The sequence below is a fragment of the Drosophila virilis genome, chromosome X (assembly GCF_030788295.1).
Source record: "Drosophila virilis strain 15010-1051.87 chromosome X, Dvir_AGI_RSII-ME, whole genome shotgun sequence".
Lineage (NCBI taxonomy): Eukaryota > Metazoa > Arthropoda > Insecta > Diptera > Drosophilidae > Drosophila > Drosophila virilis.
Genome location: NC_091543.1, coordinates 4,225,962 through 4,241,441, shown reverse-complemented (window position 1 = coordinate 4,241,441; position 15,480 = coordinate 4,225,962). Strand labels below are relative to the sequence as shown.

At 41.6% G+C, this 15,480-nt stretch overlaps 1 protein-coding gene across 5 annotated transcripts in view; it reads right to left on the bottom strand.

Annotated features, from left to right (window-relative positions):
- Positions 1-15,480, bottom strand: part of kek5 (kekkon 5) — a 312,008-nt gene that overhangs the window by 49,052 nt on the left and 247,476 nt on the right. For all 5 annotated transcript variants that reach the window (XM_015169550.3, XM_070206654.1, XM_032440553.2 and 2 more), the window contains one exon: positions 2,360-2,657. The gene's annotated coding sequence lies outside the window, so the exon portion shown is untranslated. The remainder of the gene's footprint in view (positions 1-2,359; positions 2,658-15,480) is intronic.

Genomic DNA, 15,480 nt, shown 5'->3' with positions numbered 1-15,480 from the left:
AACTGAGCTCAGTTCAAATGAACCAGTTGAAAAGAACAAAAAAGAACAGCTGCAGTTGCTGTTGGTTCAAGTGAACCTTAAAGAAATTCAAGAAATATTTAAGAAATAAATCAAAACTTACAATCAATTAGTCTGAATGCGTTTCATTTCCTTTATTCCGCTGCGTGTCAATCGTGATTGATGGCAATCAATTTGGGCAAAGCGAATACGAAAACAAATTGCACGGAATATTTAAAGTAATTACAAAGCCTTTTGTCTCAATTTTGTACATTCATTTTATGCACAACGAAGTGCATTGTTTAAAAGTTTCGACAGCTCAATCTAATGATTGATGATAAAAATTGTTGTATAATGAAATAAATAAAATACAAAAACGAATAACAAGCACAATTACCCGATCAAAAGCAAGTCTCAATTCACAAGATTCGTTCAGTCCGAACAAAAAGTGCAAAACTTTTGTTATTGTCATCTCAATCATGACTGAGGTCAATCAATAGATATTTGCTAATATTTATGCAGACATTCATTTAATTACAATTTATCTCTTTTTCAGGAAAAATGCATTTGAGGTTGCCGACGATTGACCAACAACAACACCAATCTACATCAAAGGCATTTCTGCCCCTGGCACAAAGGAGCACGGTCGGCATCCAGAGGGAGGGGCTGGTAGAGGCTGGTAGGGGGGAGGGGCAACTGCACACAACTACAAAAGATACTTGGGGGCATGAATTAATTTAAAGCTAAATGCAAACAGCAACACGAGCAATAAAATAAATTGGGAAAATCTTTTGGCCGGCGGCGCAAACAGCGCAAAGTGCCAACAAAAGGGACAGCGCGACGGGGCGGAAATGGTGGCAGGACGAGCGGTAGGAGCGGGTGGGGGAGGGGAGGGAAGCGGTCAATTGGCTGATATTTCCAATTCGAATGAAAATTGCTGCCACGAAGTGATTGAAGAACTTTGAAGAGTGCATAACGGAGGAATAAAAAAGAAAAGGCCAAGAAAATAAAGTGAAAACTGAAAAAACAGAGCAGCAGCAAAAAAAAATATGCCAAAGAAATGGACGAAAAGTGCAGCGTGTAGACAGTCGAACTTGGAAATATCCTAAAGCTGGTTCTATCTATTTGAGAAAACTACAAAAATACCTAGATACTCATATATTTATATATGTATATAATAGTATATGATAATGGTACATGATATGTCCGTCCAAAGAGAAATACATCACGATCTTTCATAAGAATACTCCAGAAAATATGATAAACATAATCCATATTTTAATATAGTGTTATATAGCGTGATTAAAAAAGAAGTTGTACATACCAATATACATACATGCCTACACACATTAGACATACATATGTGCATTCATACATAGAAACATACATCCCTGCACACACACATCCATACATGCACACCTACAATCCTGTATACCTACATACCTACCTACAAACATCCACACATGCATACATGCATTCATACATACAAACATGCATACACACAAACATGCAAACATACTTACATACACGCATATATACATACATGCATACATACACGCATATATACATACATGCATACATACATGCATACATACATACATGCATACATACATGCATACATACATACATGCATACATACATGCATACGTACAAACATGCATACATACAAACATGCATACATACATACATACATGCATGCATGCATACATACTTACATACCAACATGCGCACCAAAAATATCCCAAAGAGTTGTACAGGGTTGCCAAATAGTGTAGAAGTCCTGATATAAGATGATATGGGAGCAGTTATTCGATCGTTCTACACGAAAGAAATCATTAGCGAATATGCCCGAAATAATATAAGAGAACAGTTATAAGTAAATTTTATAACTTTTCAAGTTGAAGGCAGCAGAGAAACTTAGGAGGTACATATATGATATTTATGCTATGATTAATAATAAACATATAATATATGCCAAGTTAGTTGTAGATACAAAAATAATGCTAATAAAAAATATACGCAAACAGCTTACTAAAATGCATATGCTTGACGCGGAAGGGCATATGCAAAAGGAAATTTTAAAGAAAGGAAATTTTTGCGAGCTGACAGCAAAGTTTTTTTTTTTTTTCAAGAGGGCTCGATGGGAGGGGGGAATTGGTAAGGGGGTGAGGGCGCAATTAAAAGTAAAGTGCTGTTAAACTATAAAGCTATATATAGAGATATATAGAGATATATATATATGTATATATTAAGATAAATGTAATGGGAAATTGCAGTGTATGTAATGCGTAAGAAGAGTTCGCAAAGTGCGAAGGAATGGTTTAAGAAGGGATTGAGGGGGGGGGGGGTGTTAAAAACTTACCAGCTGTTTTTGCTGCTGCAGCGAACGCAACGCTGACGTTCTTAGCCAAAGGCGAATCCAAATTGAAAACAAAAACTTGAGAAGGGCGCCGCGGGCGCTGCTTCAAATCGCCGCTGGGCTGAAGTTTATTATGAATTGTTGTTGTTGTTGTTGTTGCTGCTGCTGCTGCAGCGGCAGAGGGCGCTTTGTTCGTGCTGTTGTTGTTCTTGTAATTGTTGCTCACTTCGAACTGTGTCCGTTAGCTGGCGACAACAGCGTTGACGCTGACGCTGACGTTGACGGCGCTGCTGATGGCGATCTGAAAGGCGTGCGAAAAAGAAAGCGAAAATAAAGAGAGCAAAATTAATATATATATATATATATGTATATATGCATAATGTGAATGTATAATAAATTGCCGTTAAATTGCACTGACCAGGGCAACAGCAAAGAGGGGTGGGGAGGGCATGTTGTGAAATTGCGTTTATTGTGCATGTTTTAATTAGCAATTCGCTTATCGCCTCTGATATTGGCAGCGTGATTGCAATTTTTATTATTATTATTTTTCTTTTGAATAGTTGAAATTTGCATAAAAACATAATTTGGTTCGAACGCACTTTTAAATTTGCTTTTTAAATAAACATATGTAAGATATACACATTTTTGCAGCAATTTTTACATATTTGCATTAACAGCGCGCCGCTAACAGGGGGCGAAAATTGAATTGGCAGCAAAGTGTGCTAAGCTTTGCGGCAAAATGAAATGCACTTTATACACTGTACACAAAGTGACAACGGGTATTTTGGCTTGGTTGGGTTGGAAGCCAACTGCTTTGGAAGGCAACTGCTTGGGGTTTACAGTCAGTTGATGTCAAGAGTAAACTTCTTTCGGTCGACTTACACTGTTAATAGAGTATGGCGCAGTCGTTGGCAGTCGTTCTTACTTGTTAATTCTCAAAACTTGTTGCGGCGCCGCTTCAAACTTGTTGCTAGAGCTTGGCAATTGCGCTCGAGTGCGACTGTGTTAGTGCGCGCTCATTAGGCGCCTAATCGACTCAATGGGAGAGCGGGCGAACGGGCGAGCGGGTGCGCGGGTGCAGCAGCAGCAGCTGACTGCTATATAAATGCGACTCCGACTGCGACGGTGACTGCAATTGCATTGAGAGAAAAAAAAAAAAAAAAAAACGAAGAAGCAGGGCGAACGCGGCAACGATTCGTGTTGATTGGCAGACGCAGCCAATTAAACGTGCAAAGCGATTTCAACTGTCGAATTCGCTGTGTACACTCTCTGTGTGAGTGCGTGTGTGTGAGTTACAGTTAGAGCGAGAAAGCGAACGAGTGCTCAGCCATGTTGATTAGTCCCTGCATATATGTATGAGTGCGTGCAGCAGCAGCCACAACAACAATGACCAGTTGATGCTGTGCATGCGTGTGTGTGTGTGTGTGTGTGTGTGCATGCGTGTTGGTGCAATACAATGACAAACATTTTGCAGCTGCCTACGTTGCATAGATATGGGCATAAAGGCGCATAGGGGCTAGGCTATGTCCACCCCCTTTGGCAGCAGCTGCCGTTGCTGCTGCTGCTGCTGTTGCTGCATTTCTGCTTCTTTGCCCTCTCGCTCTCTCTCTTTCTCTCATGCTCTCTCTCTCTCTTATTGCACATATGCAGCGTCAGCAGCTGCCTGGCAATAACAACAACAGCTACACAAATGCTCAGCCCAATCTAACCACCCCATAGGCAATGCCCAACAACAAGAGTGCGCTCGACTCGCTGTTACCCTGTAAAAAGCATTTGCATTTTCAGCTATGCACTGTTACATACTGTTGCCAAGAAACGGTATGCTCCGTTTTGCAATGGGACAACAGGGCAGCGGAACACGACTTTTGCCTGTGCCTGTGGTCAACGTTCGCTCTCGCCCATAAAACTAAAACTCCATCCGTTGCGCGTGAACGCCCCCAACCCCTCTGCCCAAAAGCTGCTGCCTTTTGCTTTTGCGGCATTTTCCGTTGCTTCTTAAATGAGCGACAGACCAGCAGCAGCAGCAGCAGCAGCAGCAGCAGCAGCAGCAGCAGCAAAAACAACAGTTAAATGAGAACCATTAGAAATCGAAACGGATGGTAGTTAAGATTTGACATTCAAGATTTCCACTTAACGATAGTGCCGCAATATCGCATGCATGTCGCGCTACGTAAGAAATTAACGTCAAGCGCTGCTGCGGCTGCTTCCTCTTTATCTTGTGCACATTACGTAAGACTGCCGTTAAATATGTGTATGTATATGTATGTGTATGTGTGCTTCATTAATTGTGTTTTTCTAATAAACCTTTTTGCTGCTGTTACTTTAAGGAATTGTTTAGCTGTTGTTTCTTCTTCTTAAGCTTAACTTTAACATTTGCCTATGTTTGTCTTTTTACTTTTTCTCTCTTCTCTCTTTACACTTTTCTTCTACTTTTATTTTTGATCTCTTACTATTTTTATGTTTTTCTAGACGTAATATTTCTGATAATTGCTTTTACTGTCTGCGCACATTTTGAGGTTAACAATTGCAACCCTGTGCTACTGCTTCTTCTTCCTCTTCGTAGCTTTGACTCAGGTGCAACAAAGTTGTTGTCGATGCAAATTTGTGCAACGCACTTAGCCAGCGAGCATCCTAAAACCGGCGTCTCTCAATGCCCCCCCTCCCGTGCCTAACCCTAAAAGAAAAAAGAAGAGACTCAATTCGCCTGCCCCCTCCCCACCTCCCTAACTCAACCATCATCCGCAGACCACATCAGTCGCAGACTGGATGCAAGCAGAAGCAGAGACGTCGCTGCGCTGGCGACATTGTTGACTTGCGCTCTGCTTCCTCTTCGCCTTTTTTGCTACTTCTCGCTTACTCCCACACACAAGCACCATGCCCCCCTAACCCTACCCCTACCCCACACCATCCCCCTGTCTGCTGGCTGCTTGTGTCTTGGCAACGCTTTCGTAATTGCTTATGCAAATTTCACAGCTGCAAGTACCCGGTAGTCCGTAGAACCCGGATAACGGTGGGAGCGATGCACGCCCCCGCAGCTCTTAACCCCATCGAGCCGCGCACTCAACACCACACTTTAACCCTCTTCTGACAACAAAATTTTAGTATTTTTTTTTTTTTGTTTTTTTTTTTTGTTTTGTCTCCTTTGCCTCGGGCTGCGTCTTTTTGGCTGTGAGTTTTGTTGGCAGGCAAAGTTTACCTTCACACACACACACACACACACACACACACACTCACACCTTTGCTACCTGCGGACCAACGCGCATTTTCATTGTCAACGTCGACGGCCTCAGCTCGAGCTGCAGTCGCTGGCATTTGCATGGAAACGAAATGCATTTGCCCTGCAAGCCCCCCCGCTCCGCTCACCCTACCCCTCTGGCTAACCCTACACAAGGCCCTTAACTGTAATTTTTAATGTGCAAAACAAATACAAATTAAAGGTATGTAAATAAAAGAGTTGCGCGCGCTCGGGCTAAAAATTAAAATAAATTCCGGCTTGCAATGCAAAGTGGGAGAGAAGTGCAAGGGTGAGGGAGGGGGAGGGGCAGGGGGTACCTACAACCTGGTAAGAAGAGCAGTTGCAGCCTGGGGAGTTGGGGGTGACAAAGCAAGCAGCTTTTGTTGCTGAGTCTCGACGCAGCTACATGAGAATTTGCATAATAAAATGCGTGTGTGTGTGTGTGTGTGTGTGTGTGTGCGTGTGTGTGTGCGCGTGTGTGTGTGTGTATTGCACTTTCATACTTTGAATTCAAATACTTGATTAGTCACAAAAGAAAAAAAAAAGAATTGCAAATTGTGACAAACCGAATGACGGCGCGTTCCACTGGCAAACTGTCATTCATTTAACAAAATGTGATATGTGAAAAATGTGATTGTGATTGTGAATTGACATTGAATTGAATGACAAGTGAATGTTCTACTCAGTTCCATTTGCATATTCAGCTCAAGATAACTTTAGTTTTTTATTTTGCCAACAAAAGGATGTCACCGAGTGGAATGCAGCTCATTCAAAATGTTGGCAATGATTCTAAATGAAAATATACGCATTGAAATTGAATCTAGCCTAAATGTGAAATGTGATTATCTTGAATCACTTCGGTGCGATTTCTAAAAGGGTATTAACTCTTCGGCGTACCGAAAATACCTAACTTTTTACTTTTTTAATATGTTTATCGTTTGGATACAAAATGCTTGTTCCCCAAATATAGCTCATATATAATGTAATACATTATTAATTATCTTAGGGCATTTGAGAGTCGGCTTCGTTTTCCGGCATCAGCTGCAGCTCAAACTTTACAGTTCATGCAGCACTGAGAGCCGGCATTATATTAAGTTTAGAGGAAGCAGCTGCTGAGGCAGCATGCAACACACACACACACACTCACACACACACTCACGCACACACTCACACACACACTCACACACACACACATACAAAATTGAAATCATTTTGTTAGCCGCATTTCATTTGTTTGGCTTGTTTTGCGCCTAACGGCTATTTTATTAGGTCGTGTGGACAGCTGCAAGCTTATGGGCGTGGCACATTGCTGCAGATGGTCCGCGAGGTAAAAGGGGGTAGGTGGGTGAGTGGGGGGAGGGGGGGGGGGAGGGAGGCGTGTACTGAGTGTGCATTGTATACAGACACTTGTGACGCGTGGGCAACCGCTTGATTTATGGCCAACGGGCGTTTGCTTGACGGCCAACAATTCGATAGGGGGCCGCGACAAGAGGGGAGAGAGGGGGGGGGTGGCAGAAGTCAGTCGGGGGATGGAAGGATTCGGATACGACTGAGCCTGAAGTGGGATTTGCTATGTAAAACGATAAAATGGCAAACTTTTTGGTTTTCAGCTGCGCTCATTTAATGGGCACAAGAGAAAGAGGGCGAGAGTGTCAAAGAGAGAGAGAGAGAGGGGGGGAGAGAGGGGGAGAGCGTGGGTGAAAGTTGCTTGAAGAAATTCGTAAACTTGTGCCAGCAAGTTGAAAGTACAATACGAAAGCCGCGCATTTAATTTACGATTATCTAAACATTCAGACAACACTTTCAAACTAGGTGGCAACGCCATGCCACGCCATGCCTATCAAGAGTGTGTTAAGAACAGGAACTTGATTAAATTGGAAACATCTGTATATATATATATATATACATATATACCTAAATATATATACATACAAGAATAATGTTGCCAGAAAAATGTTGTCGGATTTAGAAGCTTTATGGAAATCGGCTGAGATTTGACCGAGTTTAGGGGGGGGGGGGGGGGGGGGGGGGGGGTGAGGAAGAATTAGACCTTTTATCCTATATCCTATATCCTATATCATATATAAGTACTATATCCTATATCCTATATCCTATATCATATATAAGTACTATATCCTATATCCTATATCCTATATCCTATATCCTATATCCTATATCCTATATCCTATATCCTATATCCTATATCCTATATCCTATATCCTATATCCTATATCCTATATCCTATATCCTATATCCTATATCCTATATCCTATATCCTATATCCTATATCCTATATCCTATAGCCTATATCCTATATCCTATATCCTATATCCTATATCCTATATCCTATATCCTATATCCTATATCCTATATCCTATATCCTATATCCTATATCCTATATCCTATATCCTATATCCTATATCCTATATCCTATAATCCTATATCCTATTCCTATATCCTATATCCTATATCCTATATCCTATATCCTATATCCTATATCCTATATCCTATATCCTATATCCTATATCCTATATCCTATATCCTATATCCTATATCCTATATCCTATATCCTATATCCTATATCCTATATCCTATATCCTATATCCTATATCCTATATCCTATATCCTATATCCTATATCCTATATCCTATATCCTATATCCTATATCCTATATCCTATATCCTATATCCTATATCCTATATCCTATATCCTATATCCTATATCCTATATCCTATATCCTATATCCTATATCCTATATCCTATATCCTATATCCTATATCCTATATCCTATATCCTATATCCTATATCCTATATCCTATATCCTATATCCTATATCCTATATCCTATATCCTATATCCTATATCCTATATCCTATATCCTATATCCTATATCCTATATCCTATATCCTATATCCTATATCCTATATCCTATATCCTATATCCTATATCCTATATCCTATATCCTATATCCTATATCCTATATCCTATATCCTATATCCTATATCCTATATCCTATATCCTATATCCTATATCCTATATCCTATATCCTATATCCTATATCCTATATCCTATCCTATATCCTATATCCTATATCCTATATCCTATATCCTATATCCTATATCCTATATCCTATATCCTATATCCTATATCCTATATCCTATATCCTATATCCTATATCCTATATCCTATATCCTATATCCTATATCCTAGATCCTATATCCTATATCCTATATCCTATCCTATATCCTATATCCTATATCCTATATCCTATATCCTATATCCTATATCCTATATCCTATATCCTATATCCAATATCCTATATCCTATATCCTATATCCCATATCCCATATCCCATATCCTATATCCCATATCCCATATCCCATATCCCATATCCCATATCCCATATCCCATATCTATACCTATATCTATGTCCATAGCTCTACTTAACTGAGGTCATAATTTTAATTGGGGGTTGACTATACACAACAATTTTGGGGCTTAGTCCAGCCAATTGCCAGTTCATAATATGTGCAGTAGCTGGGCCCAGTGCAAGCCTCAATGGGGGTCAGGGGTCGCTCAAATGGCAGGGGGTGGGGGTCAGCAGGCGAGTGCTTGATAGCCAGTGTCCAGTGTGGCAGCTGTTGGCGACACCTAAGCGAATGGGGATTGACATGATTGGAACAGCCTGTCGGGGGTTGCATATGAAATTAGCCAAAGATTGCCGACACACATGCGTTCAGGGGTTGCACGAAGGGGATGGGTAGGGGGGGGGGGGGGGTAACTGGTAACTGGGGCCGCAGGCGTTGGCCATTTGTGGAACATTGCAATCAGTTAAACAATGTTGCATATTAACAGGCGCCCAGGCACGCCACAATGGGGCCACTTGAGGAACAAGGGGCGACGGGGAGGGGCAAGTGTGGGTGGCAGACCACCCGCAATGTCTGTGCATAAATAAGGCATAAATAACGGACAGGCAACGGGCAACGTTTCGGTTTGTCTGGCTAATTAAAACACTTGATGGGCTCTTTCAGCGTAAAGCGCCATCTGGCGTTCGGGGCGTGCAAAAAAAGTGTTGCTGTAAATTGCAAACTTTATGTGTGACGCCCCTTTCGAAGAGGGGAGCTGGGCATGGGGTCTGGTTTATTGACAGGTGACAAAAGCAAAACAAAAGCCCGGGCTGCGTGGGGTTTACCGATTGGTCCGATTGGGCCAAGGACAGACAGACAGAGGGAGAGACAGGACAGGCGCCTTAAATTGAAATTGGCACTGCAAAAAGGGGGCGCGCGACGGGCCACGCCTCCCATTAAGGGTCTGCGCATAATTTATTGACACTAAGTGTTATTAATTATGAAGTCATTTAAATCGCAGAGGCGTTTCGCTTCGCGGCTTGCTGAAGCATGTCCAATAAGAAGGGACGGAGGGAGAGATGGAGGGCGGAGGGGGCATTCGCTCAATAGTAAAACATGTGTCTGGTCTTAAGGCGGGCTTTTGAGTCCTAAAATGTGGTTAACTGTGCACAAGGAAAAGCTTTTGATATCGTGCTCTAATTACAATTTAATTGCAAATAGAGAGGAGCACTTAAATAACTATCGATAAGAGTTATCGATTAATCAAGTGTTGCCAAGCTGTTGCACAGCATGCAGAAACATTTGAATGGAATGAATCGAGCCTCGATAATCTCTCACCTGGGTGGAATTCTGGCAAAAAGCGCGGCTATCGATACAAATTTCCCGGTTATCGATACATATATCGATACTTTTTTTCCATTCTCTCCAACACATATCATTTATGTACCGCTTATACCGTAACGTATAGCATACAACCTGTGCTCATCATTTTTTACCTAGAGAGGGGATCTTCCAAGCCCTTTTAAGATAAGTTAAAGGGCAAATAAAGAAGTATCATGCAATCTTCTGGTCTAATTTTCCCACATTTTCGGTTGAAATTATCCAAAACTCCTTCTCGACGTGCAGCTGCATCACAGCTACGCAGCTCTTACAGTTTGGGCGGAGCGTTGATCATCAATCAGTTGGTCAGTCAGTCAGTCAGTCAATCAATCGGTACGAACTGTTTTGTAGTGTAATATGCTGTCGCCAGATGGCGCTTCAGAAATAGTATAAGCTGCATTTTGAGTGTTGCAGTCTGAATAAATTAAACACTCAGCGAACATGCTGTGCTAAAGAGAGACAGAGAACACAGATGAGAGGGAGAGCAGAGAGAGAAGTGTGTGTGTGACAGAGAGAGAGAGAGAGAAAGGTTTTTACGATTGGCAAGCGGCACGTTTACTTTTAGCATTAAAGGCGACTGCCGAAAGTGGCAGAAAGGAGCAAATTTTATGGCACAGTTGCGAGTGAGAGAGAGAGAGAGAGAGAGAGAGAAAGAGAGAGAAAGAGAGGCAGAGAGAGAGTGGGAGGGGGAGAGAGTTTAAAACAATAAAAATGCGCACATTAAATGCAACATTTTTCGCTAGTCTTTTAATGCATTGCCGAAAGGCCAAAAGTGGCCAAAGGCCATTAAAAATCTTCACAGGACACAGGACACAGGACACGTCAGGACACACAAAGAGAGGGGGTTGGAAGAGAGAGAGAGAGAGAGAGAGAGGGAGGGAGCGAGAGGGACGGGGCATTATAGCTGTGAGCGGTTCACAGATTTTGCACAGCTTTTCACTCAGTTTATCTGCCTTCGACGACGAAGGGCTTAACGATTTAAATCCAAGCGGATTTCAAGACATTGAAGCGCCATAACAGGACACGGACACGGGCGAGGACGAGCGAAGAGCTTGTCCTGCTGGCTACGTGCACTAGATTAGAGATGGGCGCGTGTCGTGCACACGAACAGGCGCCTACTTAATATGCACGACTCGTCCCTGCGCAAACATCCAACACTTTAAGGAGCCACAGATTAAATACTCCTGCAGGCATATATAAGATATATATATTCCTATTGCAAAGCTGACGGAATTTTGATAAAAATTTATTATTAGATTGTAATCTGATTATCAAACCAATGCTTAAAGAACTCTTGATTCTATTCATTATCTGAATTATTTATTGTCCTGATGGACTGCTGATTGACTGATTGATTGACTTATTGACTGACTGATGGCTGACTGATTGATTGACTGATTGATTGACCGATTGATTGATTGACTGATTGACTGACTGATGGCTGACTGATTGATTGACTGATTGACTGACTGATGGCTGACTGATTGATTGACTGATTGATTGACTGACTCACTGACTCACTAACTGACTGATTGACTGACTGACGGCCGACTGATTGACTGATTGATTGACTTACTGAATGATTGATTGACTTACTGACTGATTGATAGACTAACTGATTGACTGACTGCTTGATTGACTGACTCACTAACTGACTGATTGACTGACTGATAGCCGACTGATTGACTCACTGACTGACTCACTGACTGAATAACTGACTGACTGACTGATGACTGACAGATTAACTGACTGATTGACTGACTGACTAATTGATTCAAACTCATTTCCAACGATCTTTGTTTAAATTTTCACTTTACTTCATTTTGCACTTTTCAGAAAATGCATTTTGCAATTAATCGATTCTTCATTCCAACGGCAGCTTATTTCGATATGGGCTATAGGCATAAAAGAACTTGTTTAGGGTTTCATTCAGGGAGCTGTCAAATTGGGAGACATGCGAGCACGATATGGCGACTTGGCTGGCTAAGCTGATTAGAAATATGCATATATATATTTAGGAATCGATCTTCATGAACCATTAAGCTGCACTAGGTTCTCTTAGATTGATACTTATGAGCACATATTAATACATATCTAAAATATCATTTCCTTTTGGTACAACCCCCTTTCATTAGCTTGGACCCGACTCTATTCTCTGTTATCGTATGCTTCTGTTAGCATTCCTTCTGTTAGTTAACATGCGTCTAACATTTTATCGGTCGCTAATCGATATCTCTAATCGATAACCTATATATATATGTGTGTATTTGATGGTGTCGGAAATGTCGACTCGCATTTGCTGATAAAAATATACTTATATATATATTTATATACAGAGTCAGACGTATCTATAATCAGATATATTAAAAATAATAGAATCACATACATCTACTCGTCTGACTGTGTTGATCGAGAATCAACTCAGAATACCCTCTACTCTAAATAGAATCTGCATATGCTGCATCTAATTTTCGTCTAACCTTTCTCCATCATGTCTACAGGGTATTCTGTATATGTTCTCGGCCTGGTCAAATTTTTGTTTTGTTTTCGTTTTCTTTCTTCCTCTACCGGCTGCAGCTTGGCGAAGGCGAAGTAGGGTTTGGAGGGCAGTTGCAGTTCAGGCTCGGGAAAAGGCGACGGGGGAAGGGTGGCGGCATGTGGCATGTTAAGGCGCCACTTGCAGCACAAACAGCCCAACGGGCTAAATTGTTATTATGCCAACATTTTTCTCAGCCCGAGCTGTTGTTTGTGATTGTTCTTGTTGTTTTTGTTGCTGTTGTTGCTTATAAATACATTTGGAGGTGAAAACGAAATGACTTTTATGACCGCATATCGGGCCAAAGGCTCGCCTCGAGCCGGGGCAGCCGTTTGGAATTTACAAAATAGCACAAAATATTACACAATGCCACGCCCACTGACCCAACGCCCAGTCACACACACCAACACCAACACAACACACACACGAACACACGAACACGCTGGCTCTGGCGCTGGTTTGCATATTTTGTCGACGCCTGAAAATATGCAAAGCGCAATGCAAAAGGCAACAGAAGAGTGCAGAAAAGTTGGTAGAAAAATATTACGAAAAATCTATTAAGTGAAAAGTGTGCAACGAGTCGATGAGTGGGCGGCGCCAAAACGGGGCAGGGGCAGGTGCAGGGGCAGACCTTCATTAGACGCCGTAGCGCTCGTTAGGAGCTGTGCCCATTAATGACCCAAGGTTAGGAGCGGGAGCGGGAGCGGGAGCAGGGAGGAAGGGGCCTTTAGCCACGTGTAGCTTATAAGTTTATGGATTTAGGCAAAAACAATTTGATGTCGAGCAGTGTTGTAAAGTGCGCACGCACACGCGAGCCGCCAGTGTTGACTAGCGCCAAACGAAGATAAATTTGAGTGGCTATATTTTAAGTGAACTTTACGATTGGGATTACTCTAGCTCCCAAGAAACACGAATTTCGACCTGCTTTACGAGTGGGGTTTCGGTTTATGAGTGTTGATAAAAACTAATTGATGTCGAGCAGTGTTGTTAAATGCACTCTTCAAACGAGCTGCCAGTATTGACTAGCCTTGAAAATGGATATAATTTGTGCGCTAATATAATAAGTACTTTTTTATACCACTGTTAGTGCTCTAACATAAGCTTCGATTGGCTTAGATTGTATTAACAGCAGTTTAAGGAAATGCTTTCAACATGAGCAGCTTAACAGCAACATCATTGTTACTCTTAGCATTAACACGATTATTAACATAAGCATAGCAGAGCAGCTGTTATTGAACTAACATGAGCTTAACATCTGCGAAGTTGTTTCAATCAGAACTTTAAGCAACAGTGTGCAGCTTTAAAACCAGCTTTAAGCTTAAAGTATTAAGAAAACACAACCAAAAATTTAAGTACAACCATTTATATAAATCTAAAGAGTATATAAAGAGGGAAGAGAGAGTGGGAGCGAGAGAGAGAGAGTGGGAGCGAGAGAGAGGGAGAGAGAGAGTTTATAGAGGCGTATGCCTAGATTGTAATCTGACTGCGACTCGTTGAAGTTTTGTGCTTTATGGAAGTTTTAATGGCGCACCATGTTGATGACGAGCACGACGAAGACGTTGAGGGCTCCATGGATTTTTCGATTTAATCAAGTAGGGCCCCCCGATTGTGGCCAGACCCGAGAATGGGTGAGCAGCCCATTGCGTGTGAGGGCGTCCTTGGGTCCGAGTTGGCCGGAATGGGCAAAGAGATTGGGGTCGGTTTTATACACATAGTCTGAGGTCTGGCTCCGAGCTCGAGCCTTTAAATGCGCAGCCACATAACGTTCCAATTAATAAACGAAACGAAACGAAATTAATGTAAATCGCATTGTATATAATGTTTATAGTTGCTGCGTTTTTGTGGGCAATTAAACAGCTCGTGCCTGCGGCACCAGCCCCAAAAACCGGGCTACAATGTGCCGCAGCCAGCCGAGAAGTAAGTACTTCACACAAAATGATGGGCACACAGCAGCAGCAGGGGGTGTCACAGTTTTCCTGGGCTGTTGGCAAATTGAAAATTGCATAATAAGCGAGAGAATATAAAATGAAATTGCGGTTGAGATCTGGCGGATGCTTAACATAATGTCCACTGTTATCTTGCAGATGGGGAGAAGATAAACATTAATAATATGCCAGCGAAAAGATAAGCCTCGTATAGTTGCTTCCCTCAGCTTCTTTGCTTTTAGGTCTCAAGCATAGAACTGTTCAATAACAGACTGTCAATCTATGTCTGTAATTCAGAGTTAACAGAGAGAACTCCTGTTAGGTTGCAGCAGAGTTTGCTATGTTAAACCAGGCTCAGTCATTAGCTTTCCTTTAGTATCAAACAGATCTGGCTTAGAATCAATTACTATTTCCGGACACAACGAAAAGGGCTTCAAACTGTATGGCAACACATTCACAAGGTTTAATTCTCTTAGCTCGCTTTGCGTCATTTTCATGGCTTCTACAGTCCCTTTCCGCTGGCTTAACATACAAAACAAATGTTAATATCAGAAAACTGTTCACAGATTTTGACAGTCAATTTCTAGTCTTGGTTGTCTCTGTAGATTTCACTTTCTCTCTTTCTGTTAAAATTCTGTTAGGCTTTTGTTAAATAGACCTAATTAATGGTATAAAACCAATCCAACAATCCAACGCAAATAT